The 16460-nt window shown below is 45.3% G+C and overlaps 3 non-coding genes across 3 annotated transcripts; all 3 read right to left on the bottom strand.

Annotated features, from left to right (window-relative positions):
• Window positions 1–3745: 3745 nt before the first annotated feature.
• Window positions 3746–3828, bottom strand: trnal-cag (transfer RNA leucine (anticodon CAG)). Its single transcript has one exon. It is a non-coding gene; the product is annotated as a tRNA-Leu (tRNA).
• A 78-nt stretch (window positions 3829–3906) lies between these two features.
• On the bottom strand, window positions 3907–3979 carry trnak-cuu (transfer RNA lysine (anticodon CUU)). The gene has a single exon. It is a non-coding gene; the product is annotated as a tRNA-Lys (tRNA).
• Window positions 3980–13960: 9981 nt separating this feature from the next.
• Window positions 13961–14032, bottom strand: trnag-ucc (transfer RNA glycine (anticodon UCC)). Its single transcript has one exon. It is a non-coding gene; the product is annotated as a tRNA-Gly (tRNA).
• Between the last annotated feature and the right edge of the window lie 2428 nt (window positions 14033–16460).

The following is a 16460-nucleotide window of genomic DNA, read 5'->3' as shown; positions in this document are numbered from 1 at the left end:
CCGCTCACATGAGACTGGATAATTCCCGAATGAAGGTTTTAATTGCTTTTTCACAGAAAAGCAACAGGTGTTTGGCCTAAAACCTGACTCAGTACCGACCCAGTGCCAGGGAGGGGAGCGCCTGATACCCTCATTTATTTCATGCAACAAACTGACACGAACACTGGTATTGATTCAAAATCGACCTGCAGATGGACGCACAGAAGAAAGAGAACCACAGAAACAGACAGCAACGACTTGCATATATATCTGAAAACATATATATGAGAAAGGCAAGGATGTTAGGGAACTTGGGGAAATAAATAGTGATGTGTTGAGGAGTGTACATATTACAGAGAGGGAGGTGCTGGAAGTCTTAACGCGCATCAAGGTAGATAAATCTCCGGGACCTGATGAAATGTATCCCAGGACGTTATCGGAGGTTAGGGAGGAAATTGCGGGTCCCCTAGCAGAGATATTTGAATCATCCACCGCTACAGGTGAGGTGCCTGAAGATTGGAGGGTAGCAAATGTTGTGCCTTTGTTTAAGAAGGGCGGCAGGGAAAAGCCTGGGAACTACAGACCAGTGAGCCTGACATCTACAGTGGGTAAGTTGTTAGAGGGTATTCTGAGGGACAGGATCTACAGGCATTTGGAGAGGCAGGGACTAATTAGGAACAGTCAGCATGGTTTTGTGAGAGGAAAATCATGTCTCACGAATTTGATTGAGTTTTTTGAAGGGGTAACCAAGAAGATAGATGAGGGCTGTGCAGTAGACGTGGTCTACATGGACTTCAGCAAAGCATTTGAAAAGGTACCGCATGGTAGGTTGTTACATAAGGTTAAATCTCATGGGATCCAAGGTGAGGTAGCCAATTGGATACAAAATTGGCTTGACGACAGAAGACAGAGGGTGGTTGTCGAGGGTTGTTTTTCAAACTGGATGCCTGTGTCCAGCGGTGTGCCTCAGGGATCGGTGCTGGGTCCGCTGTTATTTGTTATTTATATTAATGATTTGGATGAGAATTTAGGAGGCATGGTTAGTAAGTTTGCAGATGACACCAAGATTGGTGGCATTGTGGACAGTGAAGAAGGTTATCTAGGATTGCAACGGGATCTTGATAAATTGGGCCAGTGGGCCGATGAATGGCAGATGGAGTTTAATTTAGATAAATGTGAGGTGATGCATTTTGGTAGATCGAATCGGGCCAGGACCTACTCCGTTAATGGTAGGGCGTTGGGGAGAGTTATAGAACAAAGAGATCGAGGAGTACAGATTCATAGCTCCTTGAAAGTGGAGTCACAGGTGGATAGGGTGGTGAAGAAGGCATTCAGCATGCTTGGTTTCATTGGTCAGAACATTGAATGCAGGAGTTGGGATGTCTTGTTGAAGTTGCACAGGGCATTGGTGAGGCCACACTTGGAGTACTGTGTACAGTTCTGGTCACCCTATTATAGAAAGGATATTATTAAACTAGAAAGAGTGCAGAAAAGATTTACGAGGATGCTACCGCGACTTGATGGTTTGACTTACAGGGAGAGGTTAGACAGACTGGGACTTTTTTCCCTGGAGAGTAGGAGGTTAAGGGTTGATCTTATAGAAGTCTATAAAATAATGAGGGGCATAGATAAGGTCGATAGTCAAAATCTTTTCCCAAAGGTAGGGGAGTCTATAACGAGGGGGCACAGATTTAAGGTGAGAGGGGAGAGATACAAAAGGATCCAGAGGGGCAATTTTTTCACTCAAAGGGTGGTGAGTGTCTGGAACGAGCTGCCAGAGGCAGTAGTAGAGGCGGGTACAATTTTGTCTTTTACAAAGCATTTGGACAGTTACATGGGTAAGATGGGTATCGAGGGATGTGGGCCAAGTGCAGGCAATTGGGACTAGCTTAGTGGTATAAACTGGGCGACATGGACATGTTGGGCCGAAGGGCCTGTTTCCATGTTGTAACTTCTATGATTCTATGATTCTATTTCATTGCCTTTAACGTGGTCAGACGATTTAAGCTCGGTGAACTTGCTTCAGCTTTCTGAAATGTACTTGTCCATCCTTCAGAGGCCACGGGAAATATATCTTTTGCCTTTCGAAAAAAGACGCGAAAAGCAGAGACATGTTTTGTTTTCAACACGGCTGGTGAAATGGCCGGACAATCATAAATTAGGAGTCACCTTTGAAACATTGAAAGGCGACTATCTAAAAATCACTTAGTGCAAATTTAAAACCACGGTCACTATTCATTTTGGTCTGAAAGAAATAACAATAAACATGTCAGTCAGTGCCCGCGGTGAGACGGTGATGAACTTGTTTACTGCGAAGTTCACCGCTGGGCTAAAGCTGACGCCGTTTAAAAAACGCGAACCCACTCAATGTCAAGGATGAGCTCATAAGGAACAGGTCCCGTCAACGTCAAACACCTCCTTTCTTGTTCAATAGAGGGAGCAGAGGCGTGCACATCTTCAGACGCCAGCAACTTTTACAAATGGAACAGGTGAAGGCACAGATGCAAGTTCCAAATATTTTCAATGCAAAGTTATTTCACTTTATTTAAAGTGCCGTGAGGCTGAAAACGGGTCCCAGATTATTTGCGTTCACTCGTGACTTGTTTTCCAGTGTTTGTCCGTCAGGTTTGCAATTCAATTTGTATTGGATATTGAAGATATTTCAGGATGATTGCACAACATACCATGTGTAAAGCAACCATCTTGATAACTTCAATCATCACACACTCTACATCGACGCTGCAGAGACCCCATCACCCCTTTCAATATTGTTTTTCTTAACTCACAGTTTTCAAAAGGGAATTGGATAAACGCTTGGATGGAAACATTTTCAGGGCAATGGAGAAACAGCAGGCCAGTGGGACTAACTGGACAGCTCTTTCAGAGAGCAGGCACAGGCACGATGGGCCGAATGGTATCCGAATAGCGCTGTCTTATTCTATGATTCGATTAATAGATCAATTTCCGCCTTTCACTTATCCTCCCTAAATGGAGCGCAGTAATCGCGTCCCTGTGAAATGAGCTCCTGAACAGTAATACGGAAATTAGCGTGTCTGAGCGGTTTGAAACTCTGGTTAGTCTCCGAACAGGAAATTTCCTCTCTGAGTTTGATTAGTTTATCAATTATCTCCCCACTTTCCATCTTAAATGTCTTTACATATTTTTTGATCTCTTCTTCTGCTGCCATGCCGACAATACCAGTCTCCCTGGTAAATACTGAAGCAAAGTGATTATTTAATATTTCTGCCATTTCGCTGTCATTGCCTGTGAGTTTGTCGTGTGTATCGCTAAGTGAGCCTATTCCTATCCTAAATTTTCTTTGGCTGTTGTTGTGTCTCGAATACTTTGCTTTTTTTTATATTCCTTTTTGCCTTTCTAATAGTTCTTTAGACTTCTTTCCCAGTCTTTTCACATTCCCCTCTCTCCTTTATTGTCCAGTGTGTGCCTTTTTCTTTAGTTTCAATTTTACCCTGATTTCTTTATTCATCCCTGGTGTGTCATTTCTGGCCAGTTTGTTCTTGCTTTTCAGTGGGATATATTTCTCCTGGACTCTATTGATCACCGTTTTAAATGTTTCACACTGCTGTTCTATTTCTTTGTCCAGGTCATTAATATGTCAAACATTTCACCGTTTGAAACTTCTCAAGTCACATTTCCATCACAAAGCCAGTTGCTTTTGTGGGAGGAGCAACTCAACTTGGTCGAAAAATCAGCTGCATCCCAATCCACCAATAAAATATTTTCACGTCTTAGTAAAAGTAAGCAATGTCAGAAGTGGGATTCGAACCCACGCCTCCAGAAGAGACTGCGACCTGAACGCAGCACCTTAGACCGCTCGGCCATCCTGACTAACGAATGCATGTTCCATTCTGCATTATTTCTGCACTGTTGGTCAGTGAATTGAGCATAAAAGTTGAAAATCGCACTCGCCCAACGTGGGGCTCGAACCCACGACCCTGAGATTAAGAATATCATGCTCTACCGACTGAGCTAGCCGGGCATGGTTATTTTAATCGCCTTGTCTGTTATTGCAGCAACCAGGAGAAAGACTCCATTTCAAATTATTGGAATAATTTCTGAGGGCTCGGATAAACTGTCACTTCGAAAGGCACGGACTCATCAAGGACAGTCAGCATGGATTTGTTCAGGGGAGGTCGTGTCTGACTAACCTGATTTAATTTTTCGAGGAGGTGACAAGGAGGATCGATGAGGATAGCGCAATTGATGTAGTCTACATGGATTTTAGCAAGGCTTTTGAAAAATTCCCAAATGGCAGATTGGTCGAAAAATTAAAGGCCCATGGGATCCAAGGGAATGTGGCTTGTTGGATCCAAAATCAGCTCAGTGGCAGGAAGCAAAGGGTAATGGTCGATGGGTGTTTTTGCGGCTGGAAGGCTGTTTCCAGTGGGGTGCCGCAGGGCTCGGTACTTGGTCCTTTGCTTTTTGTGGTACACATTAACGATTTGGACTTAAACGTAGGGGGCATGATGAAGAAATTTGCGGGTGACACAAAAATAGGCCGTGTGGTTGATATAGAGGTGGAAAGCTGCAGACTGTCGGGGTTCAGGCAATTTTCTGATAACAAAGCACTCAATCTATTCCTGAACGAATTTTGAACGAAAATGTGCGTTTGACCCGGCACAGGCACGACGGGCCGAATGATCTCCTCTTGTGGACTAACATAATACGATGATACTCAGTGTTGTCAGACGGAAAAGCAACACATTCCAAATAAGAGCAGAGAGAGGAAACTCGTCTAACAGCATAACAGCACGGTGAGATATTGTATTTGAGAAGGATGAGGAGGGATAGTTTATCATGGTGGTCGTCACATACGGTATCATTTGTGACTTTGATAAGGAACATTTCATGCTGCGACAGGGGCGGAAACCTAATTGGAGAGATTCAGCCCGGGCGCGGCCCCATCGTGAGCGGTGAGACAGAGGGGGGTGGGGGAAGTGTCAGAGCTGGGGCTCACCGGTGGAAGCAGCACAAAAGTTTAAAACGGTACTCGCCCAACGTGGGCTCAAACCCACCACCCTGATAGTTTTTAAAGCAAAGGGGGAACAGCCACTGTCTGCATCTCTTGCTGCACTTGAAACAACACATTCCAACTGCGAGCAGAGAGAGAACACCATTCAGTTGCCCATTGTTTAGTGAAATATTATCCATTTCCGTAGTGTAGCGGTTATCACGTCTGCTTTGTACGCAAAAAGTCCCCAGTTCGATTCCGGGCAGGAACATTATGTTGGAACTTGGTCTCCATAAACATCCACATCGATTTTCTTCTCCTGCCAAAAAGGGAGACAGTGGCTGTTCCCTGATTCTTTGGAAGCTGCATCTTTTACTTCATTAAACAGTTTACTTTGAGTGAGAGAAAACTGATCCACAGTGACGCTCTTTTCAAGTTTTATTCCCTTTTAATCTGGAAGGATACATTTGCTTTGGACAGAGTGGCTTTTGAAATGAGTTGTCGGGTGGGATCGACAAACCTTTTCCGCTGGTGGGGTCAAGGGAACCTAACCAAACATCCACCATGTTCTCCCGAATTATCCGGTTCAATGGGAAACCGACCAACAAAAGCCCTTTCATTGACCGTGGAGGTTCAGACATTTTTCTGATAACAAAGCGCTCAATCTATTTCTCTTGTCTACTTCCCGATGTTTCCGGAAACTGTCTGCATCTCTGCCCTGTGTTTATCTCACTCCGTGTCCACCTGCAGGGTGTTTTTTGAACGAAGACGTGTGTTTGTCTTCTGTTCGTAATAAAGTCAGTGCGGTTTGACGTGTTGTGACTCAAAGGTGCACTTGCCCTGCTGGTGAGCAGAGGCAAGTGCTCGAGCAAAACAGACGTTTTCGGGCAGATGCACAAAGCTTTCAGGTTGAAGAAAGGAACGGAGGTCTCCTGCCTCAGCGCCAACATGTTAAGCTGTAGGCTGTCTGTAAAGTAAAGAAAACGGCTTTGAGCTAATTTCTGCTTACTCCAAAAGCACGTTCGCTGGTTCCAACCAGAATCCTAAGGATGACTTTTATCTGTTAATTGTATTACAGTCCTCCGCTGTACCAGCTGAACGATCGAAGGGAAGCAGCAAAGATTGCTCTCTTTGGTAAATGTTCATTGTGCGCCTTTTGACACTCCCCGACTCGTGGAGTCACATGTGCATGACCGAGACTGACTCGGTTCCTGCTCATACCGCATCGTTGTGGGAGTGTGAGCTGTTACTTTGTCTGCACACCCGAGAGGCGAATGCAGCAGTGGATACCGTGTCTTATGACAAATCAGAAGATTGTCTGGTCAACTCCAACCTGACTGGATTGTTTTTGCAAACTGTCCATTACTTTATGACTTTTAATAGCTTGCAAATTGCCCGAATTGGAAGTGCTGCCTGGAAGTCTCCACCGTTCGTGCACTCTTAACAGAGCAGGAAATGCATTAGTTTTATTCACTTTGTAAATCCTGAGTTCAATCCAAAGAAAAGATACCAGGACCAGTGAAGCTTTTTTCCATGTCTCACTTTATCTTTCCATCTTTGCGAAACACCAAAATCAAAAACTTTTGCTGACTGCAGCACACCAAAAGATTTACTGCCCCTTGACCTCGATTTATCGAAGCTCAGGATTCACGTGGGTTATGGATTTGCTGAAAACTGAAACCATTTTTGTTTCGGGACAATTCCCCAAGGTAAAAAAGTGAGTGGAAAATTCGGGCATCGATCCCGCTACTTCTCGCATGCGAAGCGAGCACTCTACCATTTGAGCTAATTCCCCTGCGGAACAGGGCCAATTGCCCTTCACAATAATCGCTTAACAGTCGTCTCGAGGCAGTGCCACGAATTGCCCCCTCCCTGAATGCATTCAATGCTCCAATCCGCGGTATCGAGTGTTCGCAAGTGAGCAACCGCAGAACGGGAAGGCACAGGAATCGTGAATGATGCTGAGAAGAGCCCGAGCCTGCGGAACGCAGACGAGGTCATCGGACAAGAACAGCCGCCCGAGTTGGAGGATACAGCGAGAGCTCTGTCTGTCTGTCTGTCTGACTGACTGATGGAAGGCTTATTTGCCTGAAAGTCAGTGAGGTTTGACGTGTTGTTACTCAAAGGTACGTCCTGCTGGTGAGCAGAGGAAAGTGCTGGAGCAAAACAGCCGTTTTCGGGCAGACACAAAAAGCTTTTGGTTTCAGAAAGGAAAGGAGGTCTCCTGTGCCTCAGCGCCAACATGTTAAGCTTTTGGCTGTCTGTAAAGTAAAGAAAACGGCCTTGAGCTAATTTCTGCTTACTCTAAAAGCACGTTCGCTAGTTCCAACCAGAAAACTAAGGAAGACTTTTATGTATTAATTGTATTGCAGTCCTCCGCTGTACCAGCTGAAGGATCGAAGGGAAGCAGCCAAGATTGCTCTCTTTGGTCAATATTCACTGTGCGCCTTTTGACACTCCCGGACTCGTGGAGTCACGTGTGCATGACCGACACTGACTCATTTCCTGCTCAAACCGCAGCGCTGTGGCAATGTGAGCTGCAACTCTCTCTGCACACCCTGGACCAGTGCAGCAGTGGATTTCGTGTCCAATGAAAATCAGAAGATTGTCTGGACAACTCCTACCTGACTGGATTGTTTTTGCCAACTGTCCATTAGTTTATGACTTTAGTTAGCTTGCAAACTAACCTAATTGGCAGTGTTGCCTGGCAGTCTCCACCGTTCGTGCGCTTTTCACACAGCAGGGGGTGCATTAGTTTTATTAACTTTGTAAATCCTGAGTTCAATCCACAGAAAAGATACCAGGACCTGTGAAGCTTTTTTCCATGTCTCACTTCATCTTTCCATCTTTGCTAAATACCAGAATCAAAAACTTTTGCTTACTGCAGCACACCAAAAGATTTGCTGCTCTTTGATCTCTCTTTATCGAAGCTGAGGATTGACGTGGGTTCTGGATTTGCTGAAAACTGACACCATTTTTATTTCTGGACAATTCCCCAAGGTAAAAAAGTGAGTGGAGAATACGGGCATCGATCCCGCTACTTCTCGCATGCTAAGCGAGCGCTCTACCATTTGAGCTAATTCCCCTGCGTAACAGGACCAATTGCCCTTCACAATAGTCGCTTCACACTCGCCTCCAAACAGCGCCACGAATTGCCACCTCCCTGAATTTTCTCAATACTTTGCTCCAATCCGCGGTATCGAGTATTCGCAAGTGAGCAACCGCAGAACGGGAAGGCACAGTAATCGTGAATGATGCCGAGAAGAGCCCGAGCCTGCGGAACGCAGACGAGGTCATCGGACAAGAACAGCAGCCCGAGCTTGAGGAAACAGCGAGAGCTCTGTCTGTCTGTCGGTCTGACTGACTGATGGAAGGCTTATTTGCCTGAAAGTGAGTGCGGTTTGACGTATTGTTATTCAAAGGTACGCCCTGCTGGTGAGCAGAGGCAAGTGCTCGAGCAAAACAGCCGTTTTCGGGCAGACACAAAAAACTTTCAGGTTTAAGAAAGGAAAGGAGGTCTTCTGTGCCTCAGCGCCAACATGTTAAGCTTTTGGTTGTCTGTAAAGTAAAGAAAACGGCCTTGAGCTAATTTCTGCTCACTCCAAAAGCACGTTCGCTTGTTCCAACCAGAAACCTGAGGATGACTTTTCTCTGTTAATTGTATTGCAGTCCTCCGCTGTACCAGCTGAAGGATCGAAGGGAATCAGCCAAGATTGCTCTCTTTGGTCAATATTCACTGTGCGCCTTTTGACACTCCCGGACTCGTGGAGTCACGTGTGCATGACCGAGACTGACTCATTTGCTGCTCAGACCGCAGCGCTGTGGCAGTGTGAGCTGCTACTTTCTCTGCACACCCGAGACAAGTGGAGCAGTGGATTTCGTGACTAATGACAAATCAGAAGATTGTCTGGACAACTCCTACCTGACTGGATTGTTTTTGCCAACTGTCCATTACTTTATGACTTTAGATAGCTTGCAAACTAACCTAATTGGCAGTGCTGCCTGGCAGTCTCCACCGTTCGTGTGCTTTTCACACAGCAGGGAGTGCATTAGTTTTGTTAACTTTGTAAATCCTGAGTTCAATCCACAGAAAATATATCAGGACCTGTGAAGCTTTTTTCCATGTCTCACTTCATCTTTCCATCTTTGCTAAACACCAAAATCACAAACTTTTGCTTACTGCAGCACACCAAAAGATTTGCTGCTCCTTGACCTCTCTTTATCGAAGCTTCGGATTGACGTGGCTTCTGGATTTGCTGAAAACTGACACCATTTTTGTTTCGGCACAATTCCCCAAGGCAAAAAAGTGAGTGGAGAATGCGGGCATCGATCCCGCTACTTCTCACATGCTAAGCGAGCACTCTACCATTTGAGCTAATTCCCCTGCTTGGCCAATCAAATTGCCCTTCACAATAGTCGCTTCACACTCGCCTCCAAACAGCACCACGAATTGCCACCTCACTGAATTTTTTCAACACTTTGCTCCAATCGAGTAATCGCAAGTGAGCAACCGCAGAACGGGAAGGCACAGTAATCGTGAATGATGCCGAGAAGAGCCCGAGCCTACGGAACGCAGACGAGGTCATCGGACAAGAACAGCAGCCCGAGCTTGAGGAAACAGCAAGAGCTCTGTCTGTCTGTCGGTCTGACTGACTGATGGAAGGCTTATTTGCCTGAAAGTGAGTGCGGTTTGACGTGTTGTTACTCAAAGGTACGCCCTGCTGCTGAGCAGAGGCAAGTGCTCAAGCAAAACAGCCATTTTCGGGCGGAAACAAAAAGCTTTTGGTTTCAGAAAGGAAAGGAGGTCTCCTGTGCCTCAGCGCCAACATGTTAAGCTTTTGGCTGTCTGTGAAGTAAAGAAAACGGCCTTGAGCCAATTTCTGCTCACTCCAAAAGCACGTTCGCTAGTTCCAAACAGAAACCTAAGGATGACTTTTATCTGTTAATTGTATTGCAGTCCTCCGCTGTAACAGTTGAACGATCGAAGGGAAGCAGCCAAGATTGCTCTCTTTGGTAAATATTCACTGTGCGCCTTTTGACACTCCAGGACTCGTGGAGTCACGTGTGCATGACCGAGACTGACTCATTTCCTGCTCAGACCGCAGCGCTGTGGCAGTGTGAGCTGCTACTATCTCTGCACACCCGAGACCAGTGGAGCAGTGGATATCGTGTCTAATGACAAATCAGAAGATTGTCAGGTCAACTCCTGCCTGACTGGATTGTGTTTGCAAACTGCCCATTACTTTATGACTTTAGATAGCTTGCAAACTGTCCTAACTGTGACTGCTGCCTGGCAGTCTCCATGGTTCGTACGCTCTGAACACAGCAAATAATCCATTAGTTTTATTATCTTTGTAAATCCTGAGTTCAATCCACAGAAATGATATCAGGACCTGTGAAGCTTTTTTCCATGTCTCACTTCATCTTTCCATCTTTGCTAAACACCAAAATCAAAACCTTTTGCTGACTGCAGCACACCAAAATATTTTCTGCCGCTTGACCTCTCTTCATCGAAGCTTCGGATTTCCGTGGGTTGCGGATTTACTGAAAACTGACACCATTTTTGTTTTGGGACAATTCCCCAAGTTAAAAAATGAGTGGAGAATTGGGTATCGATCCCGCTACTTCTCGCATGTTCAGTGAACTCTCTACTATTGGAGCTAATTCCCCACCTGTGTTGGGGAAATTGCCCTTCACAATGATCGCCTCACACTCGCCTCCAAGCAGCGCCACGAATTGCCCTCTCCCTGAATATATTCAATACTTTGCTCCAATCGGCGGTATCGAACATCAGCAAGTGAGCAACAGCAGAACGGGAAGCCACAGTGAGCGGCCTTGATCTCACTGCTTCTTATTCCAAAATCACATTCGCTGCTTGGAGCCGAAATTAAACCAGCAACCTAAGGGTGACTCTGCTTTGTTTTCCACTGTAGTCCTCTATTCTACCAGCTGAGCGATCGAAGGGAAGCAGCAAAGATCCTTCTGTTTCGTGATTGTTCACCGTTTTGAACACCCCGACTCGTGCAGTCACGTGGGCCTGACGGAGATTTACTCGATCCCTGCCCTTCACAGTAGCTGCTTTGAACTCGCCTCCAAGCAGCTCCATGGGCAGCAGAGAAATCTTGCCTTGGGTTAGCCCCTCCCTGAATACAATCAATACTTTGCTCCAATCGGCGATATCGTACATCAGCAAGTGAGCAACAGCAGAACGGGAAGCCACAGTAATCGTGAATGATGCTGAGAAGAGCCCGAGCCTGCGGAAGGCAGACGAGGTCACCGGGAAGGAACAGCCGCCTCCAGCTTGAGGGAGCAGCGAGAGCCCTGTCTGTCTGGTTGACTGATGGAAGACTTTTTGTCCTGAAAGCGGTTTGACGTGTTGTTACTCAAAGGCACTCCCTGCTGGTGAGCAGAGGCAAGTGCTCGAGCAAAACAGCCGTGTTCGGGCAGACACAGAAAGCTTTTAGGTTTGAGAAAGGAAAAGAGGTTTCCTGTGCCTCAGCACCAACATGTTAAGCTGTAGGCTGTCTGTAAAGTTAGGAGAACGGCCTTGAGCTAATTTCTGCTTCGTCCAAAAGCACGTTTGCTAGTTCCAACCAGAAACCTGAGGATGATTTTCTCCACTTGCTGAGGATTTCCAGCATTTTCTCTTTATATTTCACATTTCCAGCATCCGCATTATTTTGCTTTTGATTGGATGAACCTCGTCCTTCTCAACCCCATCACAGAATTATCAGCGAGATGGGTTTACAATGGCGGATGACCTTACCCACTATGCCGCGCGCGGTAGAATATGGTCTATCTCCATTCGAAGGGGGCAGCCGGCCGGATAAATCAGCGCCTTGGAGAGATAAAGGGGTTTCTGGGGCGCGTTGGATTGTGGGCTCTCCGGCCGCCATTAGTCGCAGGTTGTGGGTCAATGTTCTATTGTCCGCGTCGCCCACAGACCGTTTCTGGAAATACAGACTGAGGAATTCAGAGCGGGTTTGCTGAACAGACACTGACCGTACAATGTAGAACAGAGTTTATCAAACTATTTTTCTCGTGACCCAGTGGAAGAAAAACACTTCCCCCAGGGACCTCAAACAATAATAACTTCAGACTGGAGTTTTCATCAAATCCCAATAAAGGTGAGTCCATGCTCGCTCTTCAATTCACTTCAAGTAATAATTAAAATTAGACATCGACGTTGCTTGAAAAACATTTTAAATACAGTATAAATACAGTAAAAGAAGATCAGGTTGAGTTTCACTTCCTCAATGTGAGGGGTGGGTCTGTCAGTTGGTCATGATCTCGTTCCAATCTGGATCACAGGATGAAAGTGCTTCACGCATCTCAGGTGCGCTGTTGAGTTTCTTTCTCTTGTTTTTAACCTTGTCAAAGTCGAAAATCCCATTTCGCACAGGTAGGTTGTTGTGAACGGCAGCAACAACAGAACACGAATCATAACAGAGAATATTCTTTGAAAGCACTGATCCAAAAAGATGACAATCTGAATGACTTGTGGCGTGTTTTCAATGTGTTCACAGGTGAGTCGCACCGGCTCGTTTTCTTGCTCAGGCATCAAGTTTAGCCTCATTATTGATTCAGGATTTCCCAAAGCAAAAGGATTTTCACCCAACGCTTTTCCTTCAAATTTTCAAATCCCTCTACAGGGAAGTAGCGACTAAAATGGTCAGACAGAGCAGCGAGATGTAACTGTGTGACACATTTCATTTCATTCCCTTTATCTTCATTGATGCTGTTCTCCTCCATGTGTTGTAACAGTGTGAAGCAGGAAATGAGCTCCGCTCCCATTTCTGATCATAACTCTTCAAAAACCCTGTATTTCAGTGAGCTTCCTTTAATGAAAAACCCCTTCTCATTCCAAGCCATTAGAGAGAGTGCGGTGCCCAGAACTGAGCACGGAACTCTAAATGATGCCTAACCAGAGCACTGCTTTTTTTCCAATTCCATTGAGATAAAGATCAAAATTTAATCTCCATTTTAACATTGTTTTAGTGAATTAGTGATCACTTTTAGTGATTTCTGTATTGGACCCCCTAAATCTCTATCCTCCCCCACAGTTCCTAGCTTCTTGCCATTTAGAAAATACACTGATCTATCGTTTTATGGTCCAAAGGGATAACCTCACACTTCCCCACGTTGAACTCCATCTGCCACAGTTTCACCCATTCACTTAATCTATCAATGTCCCTTTGCAAATTTCTGCTCCCATCTACAATGTTTACTGTGCTACCTAAATTATTGTCGTCGGCACACTTGGAAATAAAGCTCTTTACATAAGAACATAAGAAATAGCAGCAGAATAGGCCATATGGCCCATCGAGCCTGCTCCGCCATTCAATATGATCATGGCTGATCTTCGATCTCAACTCCACTTTCCCGCCGATCCCCATATCCCTTGATTCCCCTCGAGTCCAACAATCTATCGATCTCAGCTTTGAATATAACTCAACGACTGAGCATCCACAGCCCTCTGGGGTGTAGAGAATTCCAAAGATTCACAATCCTTTGAGTGAAGAAATGTTTCCTCATGTCGGTCCTAAATGGCCGACCCCTTATCTTGAGACTATGAGCTCTAGTTCTTGACTCTCCAGCCAGAGAAATCAGACTCTCAGCATCGACCCTGTCAAGCCGTCTAAGAATTTTATACATTTCAATGCGATCAACTCTCATTCTTCTAAACTCCAACCAATATTGGCCAATTTTGCACAATATTTCCTCATACTACAATTGCAGCAAGACCTCCTTACTCTTATATTCCAACACCCTTCCAATAAAGGCTAACAGATCATGTCCCTTCCTCACTCTCATTAGACCCTTGGTAACTCAGTATTTCCAGCATGTTTTTCCTCTTTTCCTTCGATAGGGAAAAGAAATGAAGGTTGAAAACATTTTACTATAATGACACCCGATTATGTTTTGGAAACAATATCCAACTGAACTGCATCAAATTCGATTGGAAACTTAAGAGTTTCTGATGGAAATAAACTAATAAAAACACTTAATTGCGATGGCCGGGAATCGAACCCGGGTCAACTGCTTGGAAGGCAGCTATGCTCACCACTATACCACCACCGCTGAAAATAATCAACAATAAAATAGTTCCCAAACATCAGATCCTGAACAGACACTGCAGGCTGTTGGATTTTTTTCTTCATTTGAACTGGTTTCTGACGGATCCTTTCTCGCTCTGTTGCAGTTCCTGTTTCCGCCCAGTCGATTTCGCCAACCCCCAATCAATGGAAATTCCACACCAGCCAGTAATTCTTCACCTGATATCGGACTGAAGAGACAGTCGATCCCTGCAATACTTGACCAGCTGGAAATACATTTTACCACAGCTCACATCAGCCTTTGAGTAAAGTTAAATAATTACATTAAATCATTACAGAGACCTGACCACCAACTGGGCAGGAATGGCAGCTTAATATTCAAGTCTTTCAGATCTTTAGAAAGAACAGGGAAATAGGGAAAGGAGGAGGAGCAGCAATATGACTAAAGGTCAATATTACAGCAATTCAAAGATAGAATATCAGTGAGGGTGAGCGGGCAGTGTAAACACTCTGAGAGAGACCCATCACAAGTGTCCCCACTGCACTCCTCCAGAAGGTATAAGAAGGGCGAGTGCGGGAGGATTTCTTCATTCTTTGTGAAAGTGTTTGTGAGATTGTGGAAATGTCTGGAAGAGGAAAAACCGGCGGTAAAGCTCTGTCCAAGGCCAAGTCTCGCTCATCCCGGGGCGGACTGCAGTTCCCTGTTACCCGTGTTCACAGGCTCCTGAGAAAGGGGAACTATGCTGAACGTGTGGGTGCCGGAGCCCCGGTCTATCTGGCTGCTGTGCATCAAGTATCTGACGGCTGAAATCCTCGAGCTGCCCGGCAACGCGGCCCTGGACAAACAAGAAGACCCGCATCATCCCCAGACACCTGCAGCTGGCCATCCGCAACGACGAGGAGCTCAACAAGCTGCTGGGACGGGTGACCATCGCTCAGGGTGTTGTCTGATATCCAGGCCGTGCTGATGCCGAAGAAAACCAGCATTGTGAGCTTCAAGAGCAAGTAAACCGGCCAAGGCTTAATCTGATAACCCAAAGGACAGGACCAACCTGATTGAAATCTTTGAAGAAGGAACAGAAAGTGTAGACAAGTTTAATGCAGTAGATGTGATATATTTGGATTTTCCGAAGGCCTTCTATAATGTACCACATTGTAGACTCATGGCAAAGTTCAGAGCACGTGGAGTCAGGATCAGGTGGCAGAATGGATAGTAAGTTGGCTACAAAACTGAAAGCCGAGAATAGAGGTGAAGAGTCGCTACTCAGACTGGCAAAAGGTGGGAAGTGGAGTTCCAGTTGCTGGGACCACTGTTCTTCACAATTTACATTAACGATTTGGATTCGGGAATCGGAAGTACAATTCCAAAATTTGTGGACGACACCAACTTGGGGGATTTAGTTAATACAAAGGAAGAAAGCATCAGAATGCAAGAATGCATTAATAAACTTGCAGAATGAAGAATCAGGAGGTCACACACTGCTTGGATAATAAGAGTCTAAACGGGATAGAGGAGCAAAGGGATCTAGTGGTACAGATACACAAATTACTAAAAGTAACGACCCAGGTTAATCAGGTCATAAAAAGACAAATCAAACACTAGGATTCATTTCTAGAGGGATAGAGTTGAAAAGCAAAGAAGTTATGTTAAACTTGTATAGAACCTTGCTTAGACCAGACTTGGAATACTGTGAACAGGTCTCGTCTCCATATTATAGACAAAGGGGCATTGGAGAAGGTGCAAACAAGATTCACAAGGATGATACCAGAAATGAGAGGATATTCTTATCAGGAAAGACTGAACAGACTGGGTCTCGTTTCACTAGAAAAGAGAAGGCTGAGGGTTGATCTGATCGAGGTTTTTAAGATAATGATAGGGTTTGTTAGGATAGATGTAGAGAAAATGTTTCCACTTGTGGGGAGTCCAAAACTTCAGGTAATAAATATAAAATAGTCGCTAATTAATCAAATAGGGAATTCAGGAGAAATTGCTTTACCCAGAGAGTCGTTAGAATGTGGAACTTGCAACTACGAGGAGTAGCTGAGGCAAATAACATCGGGGCATTTAAGGGGATGATAGAACAGCACATGAGGGAGAAAGGAATAGAAGGATATGCCGATAGGGTTAGATGAAGTAAGGAAGGAGGAGGCTCATGAGCAGCATAAACGCCGGCATGGACTAGTTGAGCCGAATGGCCTGTTTCTGTACTGTAATTTCAATGTAACTCGATGTAAAGGCTCTTTTCAGAGCCAACCTCTGTATCTGTGAAAGGGCTGGTTACTGTCTGAAGGGAGACGCTGATATCACGCTACCAGTGTGGTTTTGAGCTGCTTTTGTCTCGTTGTGGACGAGATGAGGTATTAATGGGACTGGAGTCGGGGCAGTGACCACAGTCCGGGACTTTGAACGGTGACTTATAGACCCCAACCCACACATCACCAGATTTCTTGTA

The sequence above is a fragment of the Heptranchias perlo genome, unplaced genomic scaffold (genome assembly GCF_035084215.1).
Source record: "Heptranchias perlo isolate sHepPer1 unplaced genomic scaffold, sHepPer1.hap1 HAP1_SCAFFOLD_55, whole genome shotgun sequence".
NCBI lineage: Eukaryota > Metazoa > Chordata > Chondrichthyes > Hexanchiformes > Hexanchidae > Heptranchias > Heptranchias perlo.
The sequence above is the reverse complement of the archived record's forward strand: the minus strand, read 5'-3'. Positions and strand labels throughout refer to the sequence as shown.